General features: G+C 44.8%; 1 long non-coding RNA gene across 1 annotated transcript; it reads left to right on the plus strand.

The window, feature by feature from the left end:
- Positions 1–6,782: 6,782 nt before the first annotated feature.
- On the plus strand, positions 6,783–25,305 carry LOC108580683. The gene is made up of 2 exons (XR_002515262.2): positions 6,783–11,329; positions 23,622–25,305. It is a non-coding gene; the product is annotated as an uncharacterized LOC108580683 (long non-coding RNA).
- The last annotated feature ends 1,769 nt before the right edge of the window (positions 25,306–27,074 follow it).

Here is a 27,074-nt window from a genome sequence, read left to right on the forward strand (position 1 = left end):
ATAATCCAATTTTTATGATCAACTCCCACAGCCTCAATACATACTGGCTGAATAATAATGATGAATGAGAAGAATGGATGAGTGAGGCCAAGTGCTCAGGAGAGGAGCTCAGAGTGGGAGTCACCGTGAAATCATGGATGTCAGGGGATGGACAGAAATCCTTGGGGTTTGAGTTGATATCTTGGCTACACATTTAGCGAGCTGCTTTATTGAAAAGGGAAACTATTTATATGCCTGAGACTAGCACCCCCCAGCTCTTCCCACATGCAGCCAGAGGCCTGTCCTGTCTTCTGTGTTCCACTCTGTGGTTAGAAGCCCACCCCTCACCCCGCGGTCTCCAGCGTCGGAGAGCTGGGAGCTCTCTGAAGTTCCACGCTGCTGTTACTTAGCCTTCACGCCTTCCCCTGCCTGCAGCAACCTTCCCCTCCTCATCTGCTTTAGAGGAACTCCTCAAGTTCAGCTAAGGCTGAACTCATTAAGCCTTCAAAGCCCGACTGGGAGTCAGCCTTTGACCCCTCCCGAGCAGCTAGCACATCCCCTTTATGCTGACCTGCGGTTTGAGTCTTTGTCTATTGTCACTACTCTGAGCTAGAACGGTTCCACTACAGCTACTCGAGAAAACCCTGGATGCCACTTATTGAGCACCTGATCTGTTCCAAGTCCTTGAAACTGGGTCTCATTTAATTCTCAGAACAGCCCCAAGAGACAGTAGCTTGTCATTCAACAGATGGAGAAAATGGAGTTCAAGGGAGATTGAATTATTTACCTATGACAGTGACACAGCTCACACGTAGCACAGTGGGGTCAGAGGATGTGTCTGACCCCAAAAACCATGCCATTTAACAACACAACAGCACTAAGTTACACTTCCGTCCATCTCCCCAACTGTTGGGATCATTGACATAAAGAGCAGCCCCGATTCCATGATTCCATGGCTTCTTCCCCCACCTATTCTTGTCGGATGTTGGCTCCGTAAAATTCCCTCCAGAATTTCTGGCAGGTTTAGGAGGGAAGCTCACATGTGCTCATGGACTTGTCAAATCCCATGGGCTGTCACTGCTTCCTGCCACACACCCACTGGGTAGACAGGGTCCCTGACGCTGCTCCCAGCTCCCTGTGCATGTCCGGGTTGGGTCCTGGCTGTCGGGTCCTTGCTGTCCACCAGGTGTCATGCTTCTCCTTCCAGGAGCTGCTCTGATACCCGGCCTGCAGTCTCTGGAGGAAGCCCAACACTCCTCAGCCTCCCTGGCAGGCCAGATCTCAAACCCTGATTGCTACACCCTAATGATTCATAGTAAAGCAGCCTTTTCTGTTTTATCACCTTGCTGCAGAGGTCCATAGGGCTTAGACATGAGTCACTGGGGGCTGTACTGGACCATCCCAGTGTTGATGCTGTGTTGAACTGGAAGCTCCTTTCCCTACGATGGCTGAGGTTTGGTCCCTGAGTATGTTCATGGAGCCCAGATGCCCTGCCCTTGAGAATGGCCCCCACTGTGCTGCTCGGACTTACATCACTGGGGCTTCAGTGCACGGCAGAAGGGGCTTTACACTGTGCACATCGGTATCAGGTGGATTCCTATCATGGGGTGGCTGGCCTGGCCTCCAAATTGCACACCCTCAAGCTGGCCACCACTGCGCACTTACTCCACCCAGTCGCCCTGCACATGGCTGTGGGCCAGTCCTCCCATCATCCTAGTACATTGCACAGCACCGTCCTCACCACACGTTTGTGGAGCAGAAGTGTGAATGAAGGCACAGATGTCTAAATTGCACGCCTGGTAGTTTTTTACTGGGTCTAACATTGAGGCTTATTTTACTTCCAATGTGTTCTGTATTTAAAAAAAGATTCTGCTCAATTTTTCTGTGAGGCCAAAACTCCTCTAAAATAACAATGTAGAGATTGTGTGTAGATGATGAATTAAAAACAAACAAACAAACAGGTGGCTTGTTGAGCTGCTTTGCAGTCTAAACAGAGGTCGTAACATGGCTACAGGTTTCACTCCAGCAAATACAAACAAACAAGCAAAAGCATCAATTTGTTAGTCAATCAATAACCATTCAATCAGGGGTTCACCCAGAACCTTTGGGGTTGGGTCCTGGGACTGTACAAACCTCATGTGGTCACACAACTGTCTATACCAAAAGGAACATACATTTATTTTCAACTGATTTCTAACTTAATTGCAGAGTGATCAGAGAGCTTGGGAAACCTGTTCTCTGGCATCTGTGAAGCTCTACTCTGGGGCCTCACAGGTGGTCCATTTGTATTAGACTTCTGGGCTGGCTTTGAGGAAGCAGACAAGGTATTCCAATGCTCTCAGGGTTGTTGTTTGGAAACTCAGACCTTCCTCTGGGACTCCTCCGCCCACAGAGATGCCCAGCATCTTCCCCTCTCATGTTCTCTTTCCCCTTGTAAGCACAACCTTGGGAAGGACTCAGCTTGCAAGTCGTCCACAGCTTCCTTGAAGTCATACGGTAGACAGAGTTATCCCCAGATCAAACTGCTGTAAAGAAAATCATTGTCAAGACAAAATTTAAAATGTCCCGATGGGGCTGTCAGTGTCCTGTGCCATGCTGGACTGAGAAGTAGCCTGCTTGGAATTGTCAGCCCAGTCGGGTGGCAGTAGGGGGGTAGGTTAAGAACAACTGTTGTAAATTTCTGGGGTTTGTGCCCTTCTTACTCTTCAAAGCATTCTACATTCATCTGCTTCTTGATTCCTCATGACAAGTCTGTGAAGTCCGCATTATCTTGCCTTAGGAATGAGGGATTTTCGCCCCTGGGGCCTCTGTTCCACTCAGCAGCACCCTTCTGTGAGCCAGATGTGAAAGTATCACACGGGCACAGGAGATCGGGGCTCTGATCACAGGCCGCATGGTAAACTTCCTGCCTGACCCTAGGTAAGTCTTCTACAGATTTTTCTTCTTTATCTGAAAATTGCAGCGGTTGGATCAAATCAGTGATTATTCAGATGAAATCTTCATATATAAAATAAGCGGCTTTGACTGAAGGAGGAATGGGCCTGGAGTCCTCTCCATCTTCCCGCTGGCCTCCCTGCCTTCTGTAAAATCCTCTCAGGCACTGCTGTAACCCCTAGGGCTCCCTGGAAATGTTGACCTCATGAGATACAGGTGTTTGTTTACCTTAGCATTATGTGACATTTTATTTCTCTGGAAAAGCAAAAAGATTGGATTCAGTTGTTTCCAAGGATGAGCTGTGATTTAACCCCAGGCTTGCAGAGATGAATGAATGATCTGCCACCTCTTGCCGATTAAAGGCTTTAACTTCTCCATCCAGTGGAAGCAGTTTCCTCCATGGGAACTAAGAAAGGTCATATATGGAGGGTGAGCTTTTTTGAACATTGGGGCTGCCTCCTCTGGTTCTTGGGGAGATTCTGCTTCCTGCACCATCAACTTAGAGATAGCTTTGCTTTCATGCCACAGATCCTCTCCTTGGGTACCAAGCAGAGATAGAGTTCCCCATCAGGAGATCCCGTTACATGCTTGGCTACACATTTCTTTTGAAATGTCGCTGGGGAAGAAAAGCTGTCACCAAAATTACTTCCTTTCCTTAGGAAAGATTGTTTTTAATCATAATTTAAAGATTCATGGGCAGAACTCTGTTTCTGTGCAAGATGGAGTAACAGGGACTGGATTTACATTCCCACCTGAAAACAAAACAAAACAAAACAAAAAAGCTAGACCAAATATATAAAACGACAGTTTCAAGACAGGAAACATCAGACAATGGGGAACGGTAAGCCCTGAGAGACAGGGAAGAAATGAAGCAACTCATATGATTGCCCCAGCTACTGCTTTGAGAGTTTCCAGGCAAGGGTAAGGACAGTCTTTTTAACAAATGACACTGGAAAGGTAGGTGTTTGTTTACCTTAGCATTATGTAACATTTTATTCCTCTGTAAAAGCAAGAAGAATACCTACAAGGAAGAAGAACCCAGCCAGAGTCTGGTGGACTCTGGGTTGAAGAGATAGAGTGGAGAGTCCAGGGAGAACCAGCTGACTAGAACTGATAGGATGAGTACCAAAGAGGAGACACATGCGTGGAGAGAGCGGGCAAGAGAGCTCTGAAGATGTGCAGAGGGTCCCCCTCAAATATTCAGCAAATTATTAATGAGTCATGCAGGAGAAAAATCTGTTGAAGGCTGGAGAAGGAACCATCTGAAAGATTTGATTGAGCAATGTCTCAGGCTTACTCAGAGCAGTGAATAGTGCCTGTTCTTACCGAGATGCAAAAATCCCATGGAGAAATGTCTGCTCAAGTCCTTTCCTAATTTCTTAATCAGGTTGTTTTTGTTTTCATTTTTTCAGTTGTGAAATCTCTTTAGATATTCTGGCTATTAATCTCTTATTGGACATATGGATTTGCAAATATTTTCTTCCATTTTGTGGATTGCTTTTACTCTGTTGACAGTGTCCTTCCTTTGATGCACAAAATTTTTAAATTTTGATGTATTCCAATTTATCTATTTTTTCTTTTGTTGCCTGTGCTTTTATTGTTTTATCCAATAAATCATTGCCAAATTCAATGATGTGAAGGTTTCCTCTATGTTTTCTTCTAAGAGTTTTATAGTTTTAGTAATTACATTTAGTTTTTAGTAATTACATTTAGTTTTTAGTAATTACATTTAGTAATTACATTTAATTACAAAATTACATTTTGAGTTAATTTTTGTATATAGTTAAGGTAGGTGTTCAACTTCGTTCTTTTCCATGTGAATATTGTGTTTTTCCAGTGGCATTTGTTAAAAAGACTGTCCTTACCCTTGTTGAATGGTTTTGGCACTCTCATTCAAAATTATTTGACAGTATATGTGAGAATTTAAACCTGAGCTCTGTATTCTATCCCGTTATTCTATATGTCTGTCTTTATGTAAGTACAATGTTTTGATTACTGTAGTTTGTTTTTTCAACTTTTATTTTAGATTCAGGGGTACATGTACAGCTTTTTTACCTGGGTCTATTGTGTGATGCTGAGGTTTGGGGTATGGTAAATGATCCCATTACCCAGGTACTGAACATAGCACCCAAGAGTTACTTTCTTAAACCATACCCACCTCTCTCCTTCCTCTAGTAGTCCCCAGTGTTTATTGTTGCCATCTTTATATCCATGAGGTCCTGATGTTTACTTCCCACTTACGAATGAAAACATCCAGTATCTGGTTTTCTGCGTCTGTGTTACTTTACTTAGGATAATGGCTCCAGCTGCATCATATTGATGAAAAGGACATGATTTCATTCTTTTTATTGGCTGTGTAGTATTCTATGATGTATATGTACCATATTTTCTTTATCCCATTGATGGGAACCTAGGTTGGTTCTACATCTTTGCTATTGTGAATAGTGCTCCAATGAACAAGTGTGTGTGTGTGTGTGTGTGTGTCTTTTTGGTGGAACAATTAGCTTTCTTTGGGGTATACACCCAGGAATGGGATTGCTGGGTCCAATGGCAGTTCTATTTTAAGTTCTTTGAGAAATCTCCAGACTTCTTTCCACAGTGGCTGAACTAATTGACATCCCCATCAACAGTGCTCCCTGTAGCCTCACCAGTATCTGATATTTTTTTGACTTTTTTTTTTTAAAGAGTTTTGCTCTGTCGCCCAGGCTGGCATGCAGTGGCACAATCTTGGCTCACTGCAGCCTCTGCTTCCTGGGTTCAGATGATTCTCATGCCTCAGCCTCTCTAGTAGCTGAGAGATTACAGATGCCTGCCACCATGCCCGGCTAATTTTTGTATTTTTAGTAGAGACAGGGTTTCACCATGTCGGCCAGGCTGGTCTTTAACTCCTGGCTTCAGGTGATCTACCCGTCTTGGCATCCCAAAGTATTGGGATTACAGGTGTGAGCCACCTTGTCCAGTGTTTTTTGATTTTTTAACAACAGTCATTCTGACTGGTGTGAGATAGTGTCTCATTATGGTTTCAATTTCCATTTCTCTGATGATCAGTGGTGATCACCATCTTTTTCATATGTTTATTGGCTGCTTATATGTCTTTGTTTAAGATGCGCCTGTTCATGTCTTTTGCCCACCTTTTAATGGGGTCGTTTTTTGCTTGTTCAATTGTTTAAATTCCTTATAGATTCTAGATACTAGACCTTTGTCAGATGCATAGTTTGTGAATATAGTCTCCCATTGTGGAGGTTGTCTGTTGCTAGTTTCTTTTGCTTTAGTTTAATTAGGTTTAATTAGGTCCCATTTGTCATTTTTTGTTTTTGTTGCAATTGCTTTTGAGGACTTAGTCACAAATTCTTTCCCAAGGCCAATGTCCAAAATGGTGTTTCCTAGGTTTTCTTCTAGGATTCTTCTAGTCTGAGGTCTTACAGGTACATCTTCTCTCCATCTTGAGTTAATTATCATATATGGTGAAAAGGAGGGGTCCTGATTACTGTCGTTTTGTAGTAAGTTTTGAAATCAGGAAGTGAAAGACTTTCAGTTTTGTTCCTCTTTTTAAATATTGCTCTGGCTGTTTGAGGTTCTTTGAGATTCATATAATTTTAGAATAGATTTTTGTATTTCTGCACAAAAAGTCACTAGGATCTTTACAGGGATTGTATTGAATTGGTAGATCATTTTGGGTAGTACTGACTGGTTAACAATATTAAGTTTTCCAATTCAAGAACACAGAGCTTCTTTTCATTTACTTACGCTTTAAATATCTTTCAGCAATTTGTTTTAGCTTTCAGTGTACAAATCTTTTACCTCCTTATGTTTGCGTCTAAGTATTTTATTCTTAGAATAAAATATTTATTCTGATGCTATCATCAGTGGGATTGTTTTCTTAATTTCCTTTTCAGATTATTCATTGTTAATGTATAGAAATGCAACTAATTTTTGTATGTTAATTTTGAATCCTGAAACTTTCTGAATTTTCTCTCCTGCTGAATTCATTTTTTTATTTTTAACTTAAAAACATCTATAGCTATAAACACATTAAAACAGAAGATCTGACATCAACAACCTAACTTTATTTAAAGGAACTAGAAACACTTCAAGGTACTAAAGTGTGAGTGTGTGTGTGTGTGTATGTGATCTAAATGGTTTTCTACTTAAAAGATGATGTCATCTGTGAGCGGAGATAATTTTACTTCTACTTTACCATTTGGATGTCTTTTTATTTATTTTTCTTGATTCATTGCTCCGGCTTAGTCTTCCCTTACAATATTGAGAAAAAGTGGTGAAAATGGGCACCCTTTTCTTCTGCCTGATCTTAGAGAAAAATATTTCAATCTTTCACCATTGAGTATGATGTTAACTGTGGGTTTTTTATATATAGCCTTTATTACATTGAGCTAGTTTTCTGTAACATGACTATAACAATAATCCCTACAATACCAATATAATATGTATTATACTGCATATCATTTTTCCAATGTGCTTGCATAGGTCTCACACATATGGGAATCAAATATTTTTAGGAGCTGCCTCTGCCTCTTTAAAAGATGTTCCCCTGGTGTTTTGAAAGTTCCCGGGTTCTGTCTGTCCTCTAAATTGTGTGGGTCTAGAATACAATCTTGTCTTCAATGATGTTATTTGGAGCCTTAAATGAGATGAATTATGTAAGGTGCTTAAAAGAAAGCTGGATACAGCCTAAGCCTTTGATCCATTGTAGCTTTGAGTTTATCTTTATTATTGTTATCGTCGCATTGATGGCAGTCTCCACAAACTCCACAGCAATGGCCCAGTGTTGGTGGGGGTGTCCCAGCTTCATGGAAGGCAGCTCTCTCAGGTTCCAACTTTCTCTTAGTGAAGATCCCAGTCATGCCTGATTGCATGATCTGGAGTGCATGGACCTGGGCTTGCCTCCAAAGTTGGGCCCCAGGAAAAAGAGCCAAAGGAATTGACCAGAAAACAGGAAAAACAAACCAAATCAAAACATAAGATAACAGTACCTTTGGTCTGGTCTGAATGTTTACCCTCCACAGTCTTCTGGGTACGAATGACTTTTGGAGAAAGCCACTTCTCTATTTTCTCCTAAGAGGACGTTAACATCTTCATTTTGGGAATAGGTGGGGAGATAGTTTCAAAGTCTTGGGTAGTGAGCTTGTAAATGCAGGTCTACATCTGATGATGTCACCTGATGTGGCCCAGGAGATAAGTGGCTTAAGGGTTATGCATGAAGAGGTTTGAAGGGATTCTGCTGGCTCCTGCCAGGAGCTAGTGAATGACAAGTGTTCCTGGTGTAATGTTCACACTCTTCAGTGTTTATCACCCAGAAGCAGGGGTTCAGCAGCTGGCAATGAGATGTGCTGATTGTGTGGGCTACTCTGCCCACAGCCCAGGGAGGGACAAGATTTTAGCTTATCCCATAAGCATTGCTTAATATCTGAACATAAATTAACACCAAATTAACACCACTGAGTACATCCAGCCCAGATCATTGATGAGTGGAGGTTGGGAGTGGTAAAGGTTGTGTGAACAAATTGAGACTGAGTTTGGGAGCTAATTATCACTGCATGAGGTCAGAGGTGTGTGAGCTGCCTACATATGCATGACAACTTCTCTGGGCCCAGTCTTGGGATCTAGAGCCCTTCACACTCAGTCTACTGAGGTAGCTCAATAATCATAGAAATGCTTTTACAGTTCAGCCTGACCCCAGGCCGGGCTATGCCAAAGCCTGTTTTGAAAACTCTTTTTTTTCCCCACCACAAATAACAAACAATGAATCCTCCCAAACCCCAAATTCCATGTTCCATCAATGACCAATGATCAATTTTAACAAAGAAAAGAAAGGGCCATCTCCATTTGCTAGGCCCTTGGCTTTGTTCTTTATCCATAAAATGACTTTTTTTTTTTTTTATTGCCAAGTCTTGCTTGAGCTCTTGTGAATTAAGTGTTCAGTGTTTTCACCATGCCAGAGCCTTTACACTCAAGAAAATGGGTCTTGATTCACCAAATGATAAACCAGTGGTGTTTTGTAAACCTGCATGCTTAAAGAGAGCTACTAAATACTGATAGTATTAATTGTGAATAACTGACAAAGCTGTTGGTTTCTATCATTCAGGGTTTGTTTCTCCATCAATTAAAAAATTATACACTTTTTTTCTTATTCTAGACAAGCAGATTTTTATAGTCAAGAATTTGAAGATGCACAAAAGTACTGAGATGTGAATAAAAATCTCCTATAATCCGCCTCAGAGCATGTTGATGTTAATAGCATTGTATGCATACAGACTTAACACAATTAAACTGAATCTTACAGAAAATGTCATACAACCTTAAAAGATCTTTATCATACAGTATTTTCTCGCGGCACACAATTTTTTCCAAATGCAGGTTTTATGACTGCCTAGCATTCAACTGCATGTGGCATCAAAGTTTATTTATTCCATCCCCTACCATGGTCCATGGTAGCTGTTTCCAAATTTTCATGATTCTATAAAAAACAGTGATAAACATTTTTGGATATTCATGTTTGCAATTAACTCACTATCTCCTTAGGATAGACTTCTGGAATTGGAGTGGCTGGGAGGCAGCACGTGCACATGTTAAAGGTTGGCAAACCTTGTTGATGTTTCCCAAAGAAAGATTGCAGGAGTTCATTTTCCCACAGCAGCGCTGAGCACCTATTGCCTTGCCCAGCAGCACTGGGCATGTCCATTCTCATCGGCTTTAAAGATCAGAAACAGAAACAGTAATGTTTTGTGTCTCTTTATGAGATAATCAGTCAGATGCCGCCGCTGAGGAGACACGAGAAAGACAAAGTTGATTACATGCGCAGTTCCAGAGAGGAGGCCAACGCATACCACTCAGGGTCACACTGGAAGCATCAAGCTTTGGTCAAGTGGCAGAAGACAGCAGCTGGGGACAGCTGGGACCTCAGTCCTTATTTTGGTTACAACAGTAAAGGCAAAACAGGGCAGAGTGAACAATTTAGGATTGGCCAATTGGAATAAGTTTGGGGGGCTTTTGGTGGTCTCTAGTTGTCTGGTAGCTGACCCTGGGCTTGTCAAAGTATAGGAATATTACCTTCTGAGATGTACAGGCCAGATAGAAGGGAATGGCTCTGGATGGGTTACTTGGTGCATCATAAGCATGCTCCCAGCTGAGTCCTTTGCTGTCTCTAAGAACTGGCTAACCCCAGAAGCCATTCTCAGCTAGAAAGATTTTTTTTTATATCAAACATCATACTTAACAGAAAATAAAAATATACACAAAACAGGTAAGTAAACAAATGAGACCTTTTTTTATATCTGAACTGCAAATTGAAGAGCCTACCTGGACAGGGGGCAAATCTCCATTCTCTGATGATTTCACATGCAAGTTTGACTATTCTTAAAACCATAAAGCTGGATTTTGTAGCCTTTGAGTGGTTTTGGCTGTCAGTCAACATCCTCTGAGTAGATGATAAAAAAGGAAAGCACTTTTCCCCCCAAATTCGTCCCAGGTCCTAGGTCTGGAACTGAAATATCCTCACTGGTCACGGGTTATGTTGTTTCTCTGGTTTGTCTCTGATACTTTGAAGAGGGCACCTGCAGAAGGGGACCCAGGACAGGGCGGGTATGTGAGGGGTGGTGGTGGTCACTGAGGTATGTTTTAATGCTTGTTCTTCTTTCTCCATGCTTGGCTCTTTATATCTGCACATCAACAATCACAGACATGCTTTTTAATCAAAAGTGACAGCATATTTCCTTGTGTTCTTGGTGAGGCTGTAGAGCAACAAGAGTTATTGGTCACACTTGGTTGGAGTTTAGATAACCTGAACCCCTACCCTGAACAGAAGTGCCTGCAGGCTGAAGAACTTCCTTCCTGACGTGTCCATAGAGGGTCCCTTTTGGTCAATGGTAGGTAAAGCTTATGTGCAGTGGCACCAAATATTCTTAAGCTAGAGGTCAAAATCAGCCTCATCTCTTGGCTTCTAATAGCTCTCTCATTTTAATAACATCCACAGAGTCTCTACCATGTAGGAGTTTTATTTTGGAGAAGTGACAAAGTTTGTGGTTGAGATTTATAAACAAAGAGCCATATCTAACAGCTCCATCTATCCACCCACCTATCCACTGATCCATCCATCCATCCATCCACCCATCCATCCATCCATCCATCCATCCATCTATTTATTATTTTATTCATCTGTTTATTGGATTTTTACTATTGGTCAGCTAAAAAACAAACTCATCTTCTATCAATTAAGATAAGTATAGTTGTGCTATGTAATTCACACTTACTGAATTTAAAAAACAACAGTTGATTTCATCTGCACATTACATGTTCACTACAGCTTATCTGGGGGGCTCCGGTCCATCTCATTCTTACTCTGGGATTCAAGGTGATGGAAGAAGTGCTACCTGGAACATTATTGGTCACTGTTGCAGAGGTAAGGAGAGTTCTGGAGGCAATTAAACTCTTTGGCCTGCAGGAGCAGATGCCATTTCCATCGTGACCACTGTCCAGAGCCAGCGCATGGCCCCATCTTCCTAGGGGACCAGGGTGGCCAATCCCTCCCTGAGCCTGGAGGTCTGAAATGGTAAGTATTTGCTGAACAGCATCACTGACCACAGGTCTCCTCTCTGGTCTCGAGACAGATGGTTTCTAGTCACTTGGTGTTAAGACAGTTATTCACTTCGGTCAAGACAAGAGCTGCTCTTTGGTCTGGGGCTGCTGTTAGCATGGGGAATTTGGCACGGTTTTTTAGAATGTGAATATAGATCTCAGGCCACAGTTTGGTAAACTTCACTCTTTGGAAAAAGCTTTCCTCTTACAGTTTAAATTTTTCTATGCTACATATTTCAGATGAGGGAGATATAAAAGGGAAAAACAAGACATGCACACATGTAATCCCAAAGCAAATACATCCAGAACTTCCCTCTCTGTTCTGTTTTCATTCTTTGTCTTCCTCCTTCCGTCTCAGCCCATGAGTCACTTGTTTCATTTTGGTTATTTTAATACTTGACTATTTCCTACATTTAAAAAAAATGAGACTACCAATAACAGAGACATTTTGAAACTACTTTTATTTTGAAAAATTTTTTGGCTCCTTGCCTTTTGAAAGCCTTGGCTTTGTTCTCTGTGCCTGCTACTTTACTTCTTCAGACCTGGCCAAAGGAAATTCCCCTGCGCCACAAGGTATCTGCAAAACCTGCTGTCTTACGTGCTTGCAAAGGGCAGGGGAGATCCGCGGCCCACTTGCCATGTGGCCTCACGTTGAGGGACGCCGTGCGATGAGGCTTGGAGACACGCACTTGATGCCAGTGACAACAGCTCTCAGCCATGTCTGGCAGCCACTTACTTTCCCCAAGCATGTCATATTATCACCTGGCAACAGCTGCTCTCCTCCTTGGCAACACAGATTTGAGGTCTCATGGCTTCCCAGGGATAGGGGAAAAATGCAGCAAAAGGGTTTGGGGCCAAAACCCATTTCTTTTCCCCAGAAGGACCACCTGGGGTCTCTCATGGTCTTCGGCTCATCTTTGCAGCAGCACTAACCAGCGTGGGCATACCCTGCCAGGAGGACTTCTGCCTAAGGGAGAGAAGGGGTCTCTTAGGACCTTGGTCAAACCCTTGCCTTGAGCAGACGGGCGCTAGGCTTCAGAAGGGAGACAAACCCCACATGGCTGTAATTAGGGGTTTTTCTTAAGTCCCTGTCACACATGATCAAGTGTGCCAAGACTCAGGATCACACTTCCTCCCAGTACTTCCAAGCACTTGTGTGTGACCTTATCTGACTAAGTCTGGGGGCTGAGGAAAAGCCAGCCCACCCCTCCCACCAACCCCCACCCAATGCACCTCCACTCACAGCTCTCTCTCCCAGCCAGGTCTGGACCAGAGATGCCCCGAGATGGGCAACATTGGTGACATCAGGGGGACCCCAGAGGGTCTTCATTTCACTCCGAGAAGCAGGCAGAATTCTGAAAATAACCCTCATGGGCCTGCCTCTCTGCTCCAGAGGACAACGGATGGCCCGAGGAGCTCAGGTTCACCTCGCCCGCCAGGGTTCTCTGTTCCTTTAAAATCCTACCTTTCTTGGCCTTCTGACTCAGAGGAAGTTCTCAGGACTGCGTCCCCTCCTCCACAGCCCTGAGAGCTTTGCCTGTAGAGCTCCTTCTTCTCCATCTGTGAGCAAACCTCCTCCCATAGGCAGAAACCACAGGCACACACACACACCCACACAACACACCAACATCACACAGACACCATGCACACACACAAACCCACACAACCTGGCATCTTTGGACACCATGCACAAGCCACACCAGCACACCAACATCACACAGACACCATGCACACACAAACCCACACAACACACCAACATCACACAGACACCATCACACTCATAAACCCACACACAACACACCAACATCACACAGACATATATAAACTCACACACAACATACTGACATTACCGCGCGCTGATCAACGCGTGGATGCCACGTCAGGACAGTTGATGCGTAGATGCCTGGAGCCGCGTGGACGGATCGCCGCCTGGATCGCGTACCGCATCAGGATACCTGGGCCTTGCTCAGGCGTCCGCGCATCGAGATCGCCTGTGCCTCGGCGATCCTGTCGTCCACCGTGCCGCCGGATGGTGCCTGGACCTCCTGCCGCACATGAATGCCATCCGCGCTGATCCACTCCCTGTGCGCATCAGATCCACATTGATGACGATCAACGACCGGGTGTCGAATCTTGCCTGAATGGACGTTACTTGCCTTAAGTCCTTGCTGCTGCATGAATACATATCGGGTCAGTTGGATACCGCCGCGTAATCCCGCATCACTGGATCACGCCTCGCCGTAATTACGCCTGACCGCGCCAATCGCGCATTGCATCAGATCTTTTTGTGCGCCGACGTCACGTGAATCACCTGACGTCCTTTGGGCCGTTACGTGCACGTCATTGCCTGTCAGATCCACCTGATGCTGGACGATCCGCGCATGGGATCACCGCTGCCGCATCAAGGATACCTGTTGCTGGGCGATCCGCGCATCAGATCCGCCGCCTGAACCGCTGATCCAGCGTACTTAAGATACCTGCGGCGGGCGATCACCTCCTGCCTGCCTGGGATGCGTATCGACGATCATGCCGTAGTTATGCCTGAATACTCGACGATCGCACCTGAATATGGAGTATCACCGGTACGGACCTCTGTGCAGACCAGAACCACGCCGATAATTGCGTGCCCTGGAATGCCTGACCTGGATCATGCAGTAATAAGATTACCTGACGCCGCTGGATGCCACCGTGCGCCATTAACATCAGATCCACATCGACACTCAGTCACGCCGACGATCACTGGAATGATACCTGGGAACCTCGATATCACCTGAACGCCACCATCAGATCCATCACACAACACACTGACATCACACACACAGACACTACATACACACACACAAACCCACCCAACACACAGACATCACACACAGACACCACATGCACACATCACACACAAGTCAAACCTCTCTCTGACACACACTCTTCCATCACACCCTCACAGAGTCAGGACACATGAGCATAACTACACACATATCACACAAATATTCACCAACAGGACACACAGACACCCCCTCTACACACACAATGCACACACCACACAACTTAGGTCTCCTGAATTTACACCCTGTCCATGCATAGACCACGGGGAGCAAAGGGGCTGAAGTTGCTCTTGCCCCCACCTCCTGCGGGACGAGGGTGCACCTGAGACCAGACCCAGCAGGAGACGGGAGCCCCGGGAGCAGCCCAGCTCCAGGTCCTCTGTAAGAGTGTTCCGGTCACCACCAGGCTGCCCTGCACGGCTCAGCAGGTTCCAGTGGTGCAGGGGGCACAGCCAGGCTGCAGGGAGGTGTGTGGGGCTGGAAAGCGAAGGCAGCGGAGACTCCCTGCTCACTCTGATGTCAGAGGAGGTAGGGAGCCGTGAGGAGTGTGGCAACTGTGGTTCTGTCCGCGTCCCAGATCTCTCGCTGCCCCTCTGCCTGCCTGCACCCACAGGACCTGCTGAGCTGGGCAGGGCAGCCTGGTGGCAGCCAGGTCACTCCTGCAGAAGACCTGGAGTGGGGCTGCTCCCGGGGCTCACACCTCTTGCTGAGTCTGGTCTCGGGTGCACCCTCCTCCCGCAGAAGGTGCCAGCAAGACCAGCCTCTCCTGCTTCTGAGGGTCATCCTCTCTCTAGAGCCCTGCCCTGGGCTTCCCTCCTTCCCTACCTGGTTCTCTCCTCCTTCTGTGGATCCTCTCTAATAAACATGTACTCCCCAGTCCTCACGTCAGGGTCTGCTTCAGGGGACACAGGCTGCTCGGCGGGGGCTTCCACGGTGGGGACTCCCATGGCTTCTTTCTGGCTGCCCTGCCCTCAGGCTCTGCCAGTGGTGGCTCCCATTTCCCTCTCTCCCCTAAAGAAGAGCCTCCACCAGGTCCTGTTCTGGGCCTGTCATCCCAGGGTCTTTGGCTCTGTCCTTGGTGGTGCAGGTTAAATGATGTCCCCCTCAAAATACAAATGTCAAGGTCCTCACACCCAGTACCTCAGCATGTGACCCGATTTGGAGTTAGGGTCTGTGAGAGGTACTCAAGTAAAAGTGAAGTCACACGGGTGGGCCCTGATCCAGTAGGACTGGTGTCTTTGCAGAAAGGGGAGATCTGGAGAGAGACAGGCACAGGGGGAAGGTGATGTGGAGAGCCGGGGAGCAGATGGCTGTCCCCCAGCCAAGGTGGGAGGCCTGCACTGGACCGGCCAGCCACCCTCAGGGGGATCCAGGCCGTCCAGAACCTTGATCTCAGACTTCTGATGTCTAGCACAGTGCAAGAATAAACGTCTGTGGTTTAAGCTGCCTGGGGTGTGTTCCTTGGTGATGGCAGCACCAGCAGACACCCGGTGAGCAAGGCTCTGCTTTGTCTGGGCCCTCGTGGTGTTCCATCAGTGGGCAGAGACTTGCCTGTACCTGACAGAGCCACGTGCACCTGGGTGGGGTCACCTGGTGCTCACCAGTCTCTTCACATGGAACATCAGGCCTGGTGGACGAGACTACCCCAGCACAGGCTCCACCTGCCAGCCTAACTTGCTGTGGGTGCTAAGAGAAATCTTTTGGGCAGTTGACTTTTTTATTTTTCTTGAGAACCTGGAGATGGAATCAGCCTGCAGTACCTGCCTGAGGCCCTGGGAGACTCTGTGGAGCTGAGTCCCGCCCCTTCTCAGCCTAGGGGCAAGTGTGACTGCTGAGGAGGCCCATCCAGGCTGATGGGATGGTGGGGCCTCAGGCAAGGAGGTGACCCTGGCTGTTCCCCAGTGAAATGTAATTTCTACCTCCCTCACAGGACCCAGGACAGCTCGGAAAACCCCTCTGAGGAGCTAAACTGTACCCAAGGAAGTAATGCTGTGTTCTTGCCCTCTTCCCGGGTACCCACAGGGCAGTTCTCAACATTTCAGAGCCCTTGGAGCCTCCAGTGGCCTCCTGCTGTGGTGGGAAGAGCCAGCCAGCCAGAGCTCCAATTCCAGACCCACTGCTTACCCACTTTAAACTAACCTCACCTCAGTTTCCCCACCTGAGTGATGGGGACAAGACTATTCCCTTCAGAGTTCAGTACAATGTGGGCACTCTGTCAATGTGCTTGCCAATGTTCTAGGAAACAACAGTGGCTCTGGATGATTTGAGGAGACAGCAAGGGTAGTGATAAGGACAAAAAAATAAAACTGGCTGTGCCACAGAAGGAGAAGGGGAAATTTAGGTAAGAACCCAAAAAAGCATCAGAGTTAGCCAGAGAAAGATTTTTGGGAGGGGGCTCTGTTCCAAGATGGCCAAATAGGAACAGCTCCGGTCTGCAGCTGCCAGCGTGACTGACACATAAGATGGGTAATTTCTGCATTTCCAACTGAGGTACCTGGTTCATCCCACTGGCACTGGTTGGACAGTGGTTGCAGCTCACAGAGGGTGAGCTGAAGCAGTGTAGGGTGTTGCCTCAACTGGGAAACACAAGGGGTCGAGGGATTTCCTTTTCCTAACCAAGGGAAGGCATGACAGACTGTACCTGGAAAAATAGGACAATTCTGCCCAAATACTGCGCTTTTCCCAAGGTCTTAGCAGCTGGCAGACAAGGAGATTCTCTCCCATGCCTGGCTTGGTGGGTCCCATACCCACGAAGCCTTGCTCTCTGCTAGTGCAGCAGTCTGAGATTGAACTGTGAGGCAGCAGCTTGGCTGGGGGAGGGGTGTCCACAATTGCTGGGGCTTGAGTAAGTAAACAAAGTGGCCAGGAAGCTTCAACTGGCCAGAGCCCATCAGAGTTCAGGAAGGCCTACTGCCTCTAGACTCCACCTCTGTGGGCAGGGCATAACTGAACAAAAGACAGCAGAAACTTCTGCAGACTTAAACACCCCTGTCTGACAGCTCTGAAGAGCTCTGAAGTGGTTCTCCCAGCATGGCGTTTGAGCTCTGAGAATGAACAGACTGCCTCCTCAAGAGGTTTCCTGACCCCCATGTAGCCTACCTCCCAGTAATGGCTAAGAGACAACTCATATAGGCAGGTGCCCCTCTGGGACAAAGCTTCCAGAGGAAAGACCAGACAGCAATATTGGCTGTTCTGCAATATTTGCTGTTCTGCAGCCTCCGCTGGTGATACCCAGGCAAACAGGGTATGGAGTGGACCTCCAGAAAACTCCAACAGACCTGCAACTGAGGGACCTCACTATTAGAAGGAAAACTAACAAACAAAAAGGAATAACATCAACATCAACAAAAAGGACATCTACACCAAAATCCCATCATCACCAACATCAAAGACCAAAGGTAGATAAAACCACAAAGATGGGGAGAAAACAGAGTAGAAAAGCCAAAAATTCTAAAAATCAGAGCACCTCTTCTCCTCCAAAGGATCACAGCTCCTTGCCAGCAACAGAACAAAGCTGGACAGAGAAGGACTTTGACAAGTTGACAGAAGTAGGCTTCAGAAGGTCGGTAATAACAAACTTCTCCAAGCTAAAGTAGTATGTTCAAACCCATTGCAATGAAGCTAAAAATCTTGAAAAAAGGTTAGAAGAATGGCTAACTAGAATAAACCGTGTAGAGAAGATCTTAAATGACCTGATGGAGCTGAAAACCGTGGCATGAGAACCTCATGACACAAGCACAAGCTTCAGTAACTGATTCGATCAAGTGGAAGAAAGGGTATCAGTGATTGAAGATCAAACTAATGAAATAAAGTGAGAATATAAGGTTAGAGAAAAAAGAGTAAAAAGAAATGAACAAAGCCTCCAAGAAATATGAGACTATGTGAAAAGACCAAATCTACATTCGATCGGTGTACCTGAAAGTGATGGGGAGAATGGAACTAAGTTGGAAAACACCCTTCAGGATATTATCCAGGAGAACTCCCCCAACCTAGCAAGGCAGGCCAACATTAAAATTCAGGAAATACAGAGAGCACCACAAAGAGACTCCTCGAGATGAGCAACCCCAAGACACATAATTGTCAGATTCACCAAGGTTGAAATGAAGGAAAAAATGTTAAAGGCAGCCAGAGAGAAAGGTTGAGTTACCCATAAAGGGAAGCCCATCAGACTAACAGTGAATCTCTCAGCAGAAACCCTACAAGCCAGAAGAGTGGGGGCCAATATTCAACATTGTTAAAGAAAAGAATTTTCAACCCAGAATTTCATATCCAGCCAAACTACACTTCATAAGTGAAGGAGAAATAAAATCCTTTACAGGCAAGCAAATGCTTAGAGATTTTGTCACCACCAGTCCTGCTTTACAAGAGCTCCTGAAGAAACCACTAAACGTGGAGGGAAACAACTGGTACCAGTCACTGCAAAAAACATGCCAAACTGTAAAGACCATTGATGCTAGGAAGAAACTGCATCAATTAATGGGCAAAATAACCAGTCAACATCATAATGACAGGATCAAATTTACATATAACAATATTAACCTGAAATGTAAATGGGCTAAATGCCCCAATTCAAAGACACAGACTGGCAAATTGGATAAAGAGTCAAGACCCATCAGTGTGCTATATTCAGGAGACCCATCTCATGTGCGAAGACACACATAGAATCAAAATAAAGGGATGGAGAAAGATCTACCAAGCAAATAGAAAGCAAAAGAAAAGCAGAGTCTGCAATTCTAGTCTCTGATAAAACAGACTTTAAACCAACAAAGATCAAGAGACAAAGAAGGTCATTACATAATCATAAAGGGATCAATTCAACAAGAAGAGTTAACTATCCTAAATGTATATGCACCCAATGCAGGAGCACCCAGATTCATAAAGCAAGTCCTTAGAGACCTACAAAGAGACTTAGACTCCCACACAAAAATAATGGGAGACTTTAACACCCCACTGTCAATATTAGACAGATCAATGAGACAGAAAGTTAACAAGGATATCGAGGACTTGAACTCAGCTCTGCACCAAGCAGACCTAATAGACATCTATAGAACTCTCCACCCCAAATTAACAAAATATACATTCTTCTCAGCACCGCATCACCCTTATTATAAAATTGGCCACATAATTGGAAGTAAAGCACTCCTCAACAAATGGAAAAGAACAGAAATCACAACAAACTCTCTCAGACCACAGTGCAATCAAATTAGAACGCAGGATTAAGAAATTTACTCAAAACCACACAACTACATGGAAAGTGAACAACCTACTCCTGAATGACTACTGGGTGAATAACAAAATGAAGCAACTTCAGCAAAGTCTCAGGATACAAAATCAATGTGCATAAGTCACAAGCATTCCTATACACCGGTAACAGACAAACAGAGAGCCAAATCACGAGTGAACTCCTATTCACAATTGCTACACAGAAAATAAAATACCTAGGAATCCAACTTACAAGGGATTTGAAGGACCTCTTCAAGGAGAACTACAAATCACTGCTCAATGAAATAAAAGAGGACACAAACCAACGGAAGAACATTCCACGCTCATGGATAGGAAGAATCAATATCGTGAAAATGGCCATACTGCCCAAGGTAATTTATAGATTCAATGCCATCCCCATCAAGTTACCAATGACTTTCTTCACAGAATTGGAAAAAACTACTTTAAAGTTCATATGGAACCAAAAAGAGCCCACGTAGCCAAGACAATCCTAAGCAAAAAGAACAAAGCTGGAGGCATCATGCTACCTGACTTCAAACTATACTACAAGGCTACAATAATGAAAACAGCATGGTACTGGTACCAAAACAGATAGATAGACCAATGGAATAGAACAGAGACCTCAGAAATAACCTACACATCTACAACCATCTGATTTTTGACAAACCTGACAAAAACAAGAAAGGGAAAAGGATTCCCTATTTAATAAGTGGTGCTGGGATAACTGGCTAGCCATATATAGAAAACTGAAACTGGATCCTTTCCTTACACCTTATACAAAAATTAATTCATAATGGATTAAAGACTTAAATGGTAGACCTAAAACCATCAAAACCCTAGAAGAAAACCTAGGCAATACCATTCAGGACACGGGAATGGGCAAGGACTTCATGACTAAAACACCAAAAGCAATGGCAACAAAAGCCAAAGTAGACAAATGGGATCTAATTGAACTAAAGAGCTTCTGCAAGGCAAAAGAAACTACCATCAGAGTGAACAGGCAACCTACAGAATGGGAGAAAATGTTTGCAATCTACTCATCTGACAAATGGCTGATATCCAGAATCTATAAATAACTCAAACAAATTTACAAGAAAAAAACAAACAACCCCATCAAAAAGTGGGCAAAATATATGAACAGAAACTTCTCAAAAGAAGACATTTATACAGTCAACAGACACATGAAAAAATGCTCATCGTCACTCGCCATGAGAGAAATGCAAATGAAAACCACAATGAGATACCATCTCACACCAGTTAGAATGTCAGTCATTAAAAAGTCAGGAAACAACAGATGCTGGAGAGGATATGGAGAAATAGGAACGCTTTTACACTGCTGGTGGGAGTGTAAATTAGTTCAACCATTGTGGAAGACACTGTGGCAATTCCTCAAGGATCTAGAGCAAGAAATACCATTTGACCCAGCAATCCCATTACTGGGTATATACCCAAAGGATTGTGAATCATGCTACTATAAAGACACATGCACATTTATGGTTATTGTGGCACTACTCACAATAGCAAAGACCTGGAACCAACCCACATGTTCATCAATGATAGACTGGATTAAGAAAATGTGGCACATATATGCAATGGAATACTATGCAGCCATAAAAAAGCATGAGTTCATGTCCTTTGTAAGTACATGGATGAAGCTGGAAACCATCATTCTCAGCAAACTATCACAAGGACAGAAAACCAAACACCGCATGTTCTCACTTACAGGTGAGAATTTAACAATGAGATCACTTGGACACAGGGTGGGGAACATCACACACCGGGGCCTGTCAGGGGGTGGAGGGCTGGGGGAAGGATAGCATTAGGAGAAATACCGAATGTAAATGATGAGTTGATGGGTGCAGCAAACCAACATGGCACATGTATACCTATGTGTCAAACCTGTATGTTGTGCAGATGTACCCTAGAATTTAAAGTATAATAATAATAAAAAAAGAAAGTCTTTTGGGATGAAAATAAGTCTAGACCCTCAACCAATGCATCTCCCCACCTTCTGGCAAGGAGGAGAAAGAAGGGCTCATACCCAGTGTCTCTTTGCTGCAGTGGGGCCAGGGTCACAGTGAGGAGACTGGAGCTCAGAAGCAGGAGGGCAGGTGCATGGCCTCCACCTTGCAGAGGAGATCGCATGTGGGTTCGGTTCTTGTAGAGAGGCCCAAGGCTTCTAGCAATCTTCCCAGTGCTGAGTCGAGCCCTGCCTGCCTGACCTCAGGTACAATCCTGGTTTCCTTTTCTTTCTTTATTTCTGTAAAAACACGTGGTGAATGCTCGCCTGCCTGTAGGGTTTGGGAAAGGATGCTCCCTCCCATCATCTGTCCACAGCTGCTGCAACTGTCCCCAGCCATGGGGAGGGCCTGCTTCTCTGGAACAGTGAAGGTGTCCTCAGGCACCCTCAGGGAGGGGCAGGGGCTGATCCGGGCCCCAGTGTCCCATCAGCTCCCTGGAGTTCTTCAGGTTCCAAGGAGAGGCCTGGGCTGGGTCTCCTGGGTGGGCCTCCTGGGTGGCTCTCAGCTGGACAGTCCTCCACCTCTCACCCAGCACAGTGATGGAGCCATAGCACGCAGTGTGTGGTCCAGGATTTGGAGCAAGAGACTGAGGAAGGGGGCTGGCGGGGAGAGAACGTCACTTTCTGAGTCCCACACACCATCCACCCAGCAGCTGCTGAGGCCCATGGCTCACCTTTGACCCTCACTGTAACCTGGCTGATCTTTTGGAAAGGTTGGTCCAGGCAGCTGGCAATATCCAGGAGGTGGACTCTGGGGACACCAACTCCAGAGATGCTCACATGCTGTTTTATCTAGAAAGCAAAGAATAGCATTAGAAAAACAAAGTAGATTTCTTGCTCTTAGCTGATTACAATTCCTATTACTGTGCTTTCGGCAGGGCCACCCTCAGACTCAGGCCCTGCTCATCTCCAGCAAGGGTTCCCTCTGTCCCAGCAGGGAGGCCGCATAACTTACAAGTGCCCTGTCTCTCTCCTTGGCGTTGTTTTCCCAGACCCTCTGCTCTTCCTGCTCTGGGAGGGTTGACTCAACAAGGACAGCTTTTGATATTTGCAGTGGCAGACTGAACCCCAGCTACCATTCTTGAGCTCTTGTTCATGCCATGAAGCGTGTTTCACATGCTCTCAGAGTGGTCTGGGCTCACAGCAACTGTCCAACAGCAGCCCAGGTCAAAGCATAGATGTGGTGCAAAACCCACCCACAGGTGAGGATGGTGCTGGGAGAGCCTTCCTGGAAGACTTGATGACAGAGCTGGGGTTTTGAGGGATGAATAAGAGTTTACTGGCGTGGAGGTAAGCATGGGAGGGGAGAAGGAAGACATTCCTGGCAGGCCATAGAACATGTTCAACGACACAAGACAGGCCACTGTGTTCAGGAAATGGAGCCGTAGGAGGGTGTTTCATAAAACAGTAGATGGATCTGAGCAGAATACACTCAAGACCACGTCATCCCTTTTTCTAGGAGTGCCCTCCTCAGCCCACCATTCAGATAACAGGTTCTTAGAGGTCTCCTCTTTTCCCAGCCACTGTATTGTTGGTCAGTTTGAGCTTCTCTACCTGTCCTGATCAGGTAAATTTACTCATCAGCATAACCAAATCCTTCTTACATTTTACACCGTGGACTTCGAATCAGCCAGTGCTTGCTGGGGCTGTCAAGACCTCTTATATGAGTTATTTCACCAGATTCTCAAGTTTATCCTTCCATGAGAAATGAGTTGTGAGAAAATGGAGGCTCAAAGATATGACTTGTTTAAAGCTAGATAGCCAGGAAGTAGAGAAGCTTGGTCTTGCAACCTGACTCTTGGATAAAGTCTAACATTGCCTCACCATGCATACCTACAGCTATTTTAGTGTCAACAGAAGGGCACAGTAAATGGGGAGAAATTTGCCACAGTCCCTGCAAGTGAGGTCAGTCCTGCAAGTCCAAGTTCGAAGAGCTGAGACAGTGGTGGCCACAGCTGATCTTTTTTTGAATGCCATCACTGTGTGCATGCCTTCTGTAATTTACTCCTCATAATCCAATGATGTGATGTGTCTTTATTTCCCCTCTCCAGGTGGAAACACAAGGTTATCTGAGGGAAGCAACTCCATGGGCCTTGCCATGCCTGCCCCAGCACAGGAGGGCAGTGCTGAGCTAAGGGCTATCACTGACTGCCCCTGCGGGATCCAGACACCCCACCCGGCAGCTTGCTAGATAAGCAGGCAGATAAGCAACTGGATCCTGCCATTGTTTGCCTGAGCAGAGGAAGAGGAAGACGGACAGCCCACAGCCCTTCTGCCTGCCAAGGGTACTGCCTTCTTCAACATTCAGCCCAAAGCAAGCGGTCTACATTTGCTGTGGCTGGGAGAAAAAATAAACACAGAAACTGTGAACTGATATGTTAGGTTGCTAAGGAAAGAGCTGCTTACAGCTTGGGGAACTAAAAGGACACTCACATTTTGTCTTGTCTTTTAACTCTTTCTTCTTCAGTATCATTAGGGGTGCTCCTGGGATCACTACTGGAAAGGGATGAGAAAGACACAGAGCAATGCAGAGAGAGCGTGCTGACTGCTGAGACCCCTGCCCACTCTATGGGGACTTTGAAGGCTGAGATAACCCTTCAGAGTTGTCTTGGAGGAACAAGGGGCCCAGGCTCTCATGGCCCCCATTGAGCAGTCTGGGGATGCCATCCCGGAAGAAGGTGTAACTTTGGGTGGGGGGCTCTCTCCAGGCCAGACAATCCTGGAGGAATTGACCATGCAGCTGGGGGCTCTGGAGCTGGGGCTATGCTTGTCATTCCTGAAACTGGTTTGAGGGATGCATCAGTTGCAGGGTCCTCTGCACACCTTCCCTGATATCTCGGCATCTCTTAAGGTTTAAGTTATGTCTATTAGGAACTAGAAGCTCTCTGCTTCTCTGCAGATGCCCTGGTTGCCTCCCTAGACATCATTCTTTGTCAGCATCACCAACTTTGTCCACCCAGGGTCACAAAATTTTGCATAGAAGCTCCATTGTCTGAAATTCACAAAAATAACTGTGTCCTGATCTCACTGGGGAAGCTGAGGTGGATGGGTCAGGCAGCAGCAGCCAGTCGAGGTAGGAGGAGTTGCTTCTGGTCTGGTCCAATTAGTAGAACTGGACAGTGCCCTTAGCAGTGTCCAGACAGAAGACTCTAAGGTTCTGCTCGGACCCAGGCAGGGATGGGAGCATGATGTACCACATGGCATATGGTTCCATGGGCAGCTCTCAGACATGAACACTGGTTACCACCAAGTTGAAGCTTTCCTGGCATCTGTCTTTGGTCCTAGAACCATCCTGTGGGGGTAAAGGGAAGTCTGGTCCATTTTTTGGGCCAGACTTTTTTAAGACTACCGTAATAGTCTTCAGATACACAAATACTGAATCTCTGATTCCATCTTGTTTTGTCATCAGACTCTGTAAAGTGGGAGCATGCTATAGTGAGGGAGAGGAGAGGGGAGTTGGAAAGATAACTAAGAGCTTATTGGATACGATTTAGATACTTTTCTCTCAAACTGTGATGAAAAGTGCTTTTTGTTTTCTTTCTTTTCTCTTTTTGCCCTTGTTATTCATGTAAAATGTACATACATAAAGTGTGCAAATTAATAGATCTATAGATCACTTTGTGTGTATTGCCATCTCAACAATATTAAGTCTTTCAATCCATGAACATAGGACGTCTTTCATTTGTTTAGGTATTCTTCAATTTATTTCAGTAAAGTTTTCTAGTTTTCAGTGTACAAGTGTTGCTCCTCCTTGGTTAAATTTATTACTAAGCATACTATTTTTTGATACTATAGTAAATAGCATTGTTTTTAAATTTTCATTTCAGGTTATTTATTAATAATGTATAGAAATACAACTTTTTGTTGATTTGGTATTCTGCAACTTTACTGAATGCTTTTATTAGCTTTAATAGTTTTTAATGGATTCTTTGGCATTTTTCTATTTATCAGATTGTTTCACCCGTGAATAGAAATGATTTACTTCTTGTTCTTTAATCTGAATGCTGTTGTGAGCTGAATTGTATTCCTCCAAATTCATATTCCTCCAGCACTTCAGAATGTGATTGTATTTGAAAACAGATCCTTTAAAGAGGTAAAATGATGCTATATGGGTATATCCTAATCTAATCTGACTGGTGTCCTTGCAAGAAGAGAAAATTTGAACACACAAGGAGACACCAGGGGTGCACACGCACAGAAGGTGACCATGTCAAAAGGCAGAAATAAGGTAGTCATCTGCAAGCCAAGGAGAGAGGCCTCAACCTCAAGAGAAACCAACCCTGATGACACATTGATCTTGTACTTCTGGCCTCCAGAACTATGAGAAAATAAATGTCTGCTATTTAAGCCACCCAGTCTTTGCAACTTTGTTGCTGAGCAAACTAGTTAACTAATACAGATACCATTGTTTTATTATTGAATAATAACATCGATGCCCCAGGAAATTGTGCATTGTCTATTTTGTGCCCCAGGTACCCAAGCCAAGTAAAAGAGGATTTCGAAAATATTGTGATAAAATGGAATTAAAGATAAAAATTTATTTCTCAACATAAGCAAGATGAAGAAACTTTTGAAACCAGTGATACAAGCTGTTCAGTCCATCCCTAAAAAAACTGAGGGTCCTGGGAATTTAACCATGTTAATCAGGTTTTTAAAACATAATTAACTGACAAAATTGGTGCCCTTTAAAGATTTTTTAATATTAGAAAAAAAAGAAGTAAGAGGAGCCAAACTAGGCCTGTGAAGTGAGTGCCTAATGATTTCCCACTGAAGCTGTGGCAAAATTGCCCTTGTTTACTGAGAGAAATGAGCAGGACCATTGTCATGGTGGATAAGGGCTCTCTCATGAAGTTTTCTTAGGCATTTTTCTGCTAAAGCTTTGGCTAACTTTCTCAAAATACTCTTATAATAAGTAAATGTTATAATTCTCTGGCCCTCCAGAAAGTCAAAAAGCGAAATGCCTTGAGCATCTCAAAAACTATTGCCATGACTTTTGCTCTACATTGGTCCACTTTTGCTTTGACTGGATCCTCTCCATCTTCTGGTAGCCGTTTTGGTAGATTGTGATTCATCTTCAAGATTGTACTGGTAGAGCCATATTTCATGTCCTGTAATAACCCTTTGAAGAAATGCTTCAGGATGGAGATCCCATTTGATTAGAATTTCCATGAAAACCTCTGTTCTTGTCTGCTGCTGATCTGGGTGCAAGAGTTTTGGCACCCACTGAGTAGAAAATTTACTCAACTTTAATTTTTCAGACAGAATTTTGTAAACTAAACTAATTGAGGTGTCTACTGTGCTGACTATTTTTGTGTAGTTAATCATTGGTCCTCTTCAGTTAGGACGTGAACAAGATGAATATTTTTCTCACAAATTAATGTTGGATGCTTTACTATCACGGGCTTCATTTTCAGCATTGTCTTGTCTGTTCTTAAATGAGTTATCCATTTGCAAACTGCTGATTTCTTTGGGTCATTGTCCCTATGAAATTTTCATAAAGCATC

The sequence above is a fragment of the Papio anubis genome, chromosome 16, assembly GCF_008728515.1.
Source record: "Papio anubis isolate 15944 chromosome 16, Panubis1.0, whole genome shotgun sequence".
Classification (NCBI taxonomy): domain Eukaryota; kingdom Metazoa; phylum Chordata; class Mammalia; order Primates; family Cercopithecidae; genus Papio; species Papio anubis.